Source organism: Notothenia coriiceps, unplaced genomic scaffold, assembly GCF_000735185.1.
Source record: "Notothenia coriiceps isolate Sejong01 unplaced genomic scaffold, NC01 NC01_scaffold00030184, whole genome shotgun sequence".
Lineage (NCBI taxonomy): Eukaryota > Metazoa > Chordata > Actinopteri > Perciformes > Nototheniidae > Notothenia > Notothenia coriiceps.
In genome coordinates this window covers 1-4,047 of record NW_011362885.1, presented here as the reverse complement: position 1 = coordinate 4,047, position 4,047 = coordinate 1, and positions in this window count along the sequence as shown.

Genomic DNA, 4,047 nt, shown 5'->3' with positions numbered 1-4,047 from the left:
GATCACCGCCACACCCTCATCTGTCAGCTGTGATGACCTGCATCCTGTAGCATGTTCTAGAAAATATTTAACCTTATAAGAGCCGATTCTGACTCGGTAAGAACACCACAATACACTGTGTGTGTGTGTGTGTGTGTGTGTGTGTGTGTGTGTGTGTGTGTGTGTGTGTGTGTGTGTGTGTGTGTGTGTGTGTGTGTCTATACTTTCTTTACCGGTCAGTTTACTTTAGTTTGTCAATATTTGAGTATATAATATACTGTATATATAAGTAATAACCTATAATGGATAATTTAATACATGTTTTAGGGTAGTTTTTTGTCTGAATGTGTCATGATTATAATTAATAATCATAATAATTTATTTTAAATAAAAGAAAGAAACTAAATTACATTTTTAAAATATAATTTATACCCCAAAAGTCTAAAAATAAAATGTATATCTACATCAGAGTACACACCTTTGTTTCTATTTACGCAATTTATTTTGTGTGCAATCCTAGTTTCTCTCTAGATGTACAGTATATGCATAGTTAGAAAATGAGGTAACCAAAGAGAAATTAAATATATAACTTAAAAAACACTTAACATTAATTATTTTGTACAATTCTCAATAAGTGGATACACTGAATATACGAAAGAAAGAAAGAGTATTACACTTTCCCACCATTTTAAAGGGTGTTCTTTGCTCTGATTTACGTGCACTTGCTGTCCTGTGAAGGAGAACACGATGCTCTCGGGGGGATTACTTTGCAAATGTTTATTTTCCGTCCCTGCTGTCCGACGACGTGTAAAGACAGGAGGCGTTCAGGTGCTTCTGCCATACGTCCAGCTGGAGACGGGTCTGTCGGAGGTCAGAGGAGAAAACACTGGCCTTCTGTGCTCCGGCAGCTTTAATGAGGTCTGTGATTCAGCTCTGAACCAGACAGGCTTTTTAATCCGTCACTGATCAGGTCCAGCGAAGGTTAATGGGGTGACGCTCGGAGCCTTTCTGCCTGAAGTCCTGCGCCCCAATTCAGAGGCTGTAATGGGTCGTAATGGGCCGATGAGGGAGGGCGGAGGAAATCAGGCCAACATTTAAAGGACACAAATGCTTTCAGCTTTTTGTCCTTCATTTGCTTTAATGCATTTAATGTTATTATTTGCTGGTAGCAGACACATTCCAACTGCGTTACAATTATTTCTGTATTTAAATATGTATTTAATTTTATTAGTTTTTGTTATTTATCCATTTTATTTCATTTTATATTTATTTTTTCATTTTATTAACTGATTCTCAAAAATGCAAAATCTCACTATCAGTTTCGACAATGTCACAGCAAATGCATGTATTTTTTATTATTTATTTGGTACCACTTTACAATAAGAGCCTTATAAAGGGTTTACGAATAGTTTGTAATTCATTTATTAATTAGGTTGTGAACACTTTATAAATCATTAATAAGCTTTTATAAGACATGAGATAAACAGGGCAACTGTGACCGGTTGCTTGCCAAATAGTGAGCCCACATTTATCTGTAGGGGAGAGCGGGGTAATGTGAGCCATTTTTTACATTTGCTCCCCTCTAGCCGAGCTAAAATGATATATCAGTAAAATGTACACATTTCCTATTAATTCAGGATGTTTCCTAGCTATGGAAATTATCAGAATGTCTTCAGGACAAAGGGCAATGAAAATATGATTGTTTAAAAAAAAGTGGTCTTGTGTCTCACTTTACCCCAGCTCAGGGGTAAACTTAGACAGACCAGAGAAATCAAGGGGGTAAAGTGAACCAGTTGGGGGTAAGCTGATCCACTTACGTTTTCCACTTTAAAACTACCATAACAACACATGTTGTATCAATTAGAAACCGATAGCTAGATTGACAACCACACATTCCAAAACTAATGTCGGACTAGTATCAGAATCATGGGGATTGGTCAATTAAGCACATTTTTTTAAACACTTGAAAGTAACCCAAAGTACTAAAAAGTAAATCAAATACAACATAATATAATTCAAAATGTTTTAATTAACATTCACAGTGTGGGAGTCAGAACACAGGACCTTTAGAGCCAGCGAGTGTCTGGGGGTCAGAGCAAAGGACAATCAGAACCAGCTAGTGCACAGTCTGGGGGTCAGAACATGGACCCATAATCAGAACCAGCTAGTACACAGTCTGGGGCTCAGAACATAGGACCATCAGAACCAGCTAGAACAGCCTGGGACTCAGGACACAGGCTAGACCCACCTGGATTAGAACATCAGCCTCATACTCTATAACAAGGCCTACTCTACATTCCAGCCCTGAAGGTTACAGGGAAAGGTGAAGAGTTGCTCTCTCCGTGTGGTTCCTCCAGGCCTATTAGGTTGAGGCAGCTTCTTCACCACATCACCTTTAGGAACATGTGATACATCATTTTCTTTTATAGCAAACGTGGGTCTCTTCCACTGTTTCTTATTTCCCTGGATTCTTCTGAGGAATTGTGTAAGTATTTCGTCATCCTCAACTTTCTCAACCATGCCAACGTAACGGAGACTCCTGTGTTTGGACTAGGACAAAGTCACCCACGTTCAGATCTGTGTTTCCAGGATCACTTCTCTCATCCTCAGGGCTCTCATCATCAAGTGGGACAGGGACATCACTCTCCTCAGAGCTGCTATCTATGATTTTCCTTTTGGGTGCTTTCTTTTTCAGTTTTCTCTTTTCTTTACTATTTTGTTTTTTCCCTGCCAGTTTCTTTTGTCTCTCTTCATAAGCCTTTTCTATTGCCTGCTTCTCAGGAGTATCTTTTAGGATGGCTGTCTTCACACGCTTTATTTTGGTTTGTGCTCTGGGGGGACATTTGGGAAGTGGTAGAAGGAGGAGACACATATCCAGGTCGGCTGGGAACATCTGAGCCAGCTGGCGAGGCACATCCATGTTGACCACGCAGAGTGGATGGATTAGCATCTGCAGCAGGTGGTTCATCTGCAGGGAGTGGACCATCTGGATCATCTGAAGTGGATGGACCAGTGCATGCAGGCTGCAGCTCAGGGTTTGGCCGGTCTGACACCATGGATGGTGCAAACGCTTCCTCAGGGAAAATATCTCTGCGAATTGTAGTTTCACTCTAGTTTTATTGAAGGCTGTAGCCCTTCCCAGGGATGTTGCCTCCGGAGTTCGGACAGAGAGATGGCGACGTGCTAGGAACCTGCCAAACCACTCTATTCCTAAAGAGTAGAGAATTCATTATTATAAGATTTAGCTTTGTGGCAAGATCATGTGTTCTAAGTTAACCTACAGGATCATGTGATCTCTTGCACACCCTAGCCTACCTGCACATTGTTTCTCTGTCCAATTGGCAGGGACAGGGATATTTTTTCTCTCTGCATATTCAAATGCCAGTTCACGGCACTTAACTGGAGGAAGGCCATGGAACTGGTAGCTAGTTGTTTCAAGTGTTTGGCAAGCTCCTCCTCCATCTCATCTGTGAATATTCTCTGTGCCTCAGCTACTGCACCCCAGGCTACTGATTTTACTTCCCCTTTCTCTTTCTTCTTTATGAATCTTTGTAGGGTTGTCTTGTCAATATTTCTATCCCTTCCAGCTTTTCTTAAGGACTTCATTCCTTGCATGACCTCAGCGGCTGCACTCTCCATCTCTGCGAGGGGTGTTTGGCCCCAAGTTGTCTTTCTTGTGTAGTTTCTTGGCATGATGGCTTTTCTACAATGTTGATGACATTAAAAAGAAAACATATGTAATGTAATATTACACTAAATATGTTTAAGACTAAACTTAACTTGTGCTTCATGGTGTACAGCATTTGTCTCATTTAACCCCACAGCCACCATTTTAGAAAAAACAACATCTCTAGCAATTCAGGCTAATCTTCAACTAGCATCAATCACATGGTTTTATATGTTGGAAGTTCATCAATGTATGATATAAGTTTTTCTACCTGAATCAATTTGCTTTGACACAATAGTTGATTAAGTTCATAGCAAGAAAATGTACTTTTACATGCAAAAAACAAATTTTGTGAAAAAAACATACTTACATCAAGTTGCACCAGCACCAACTTCACCTTC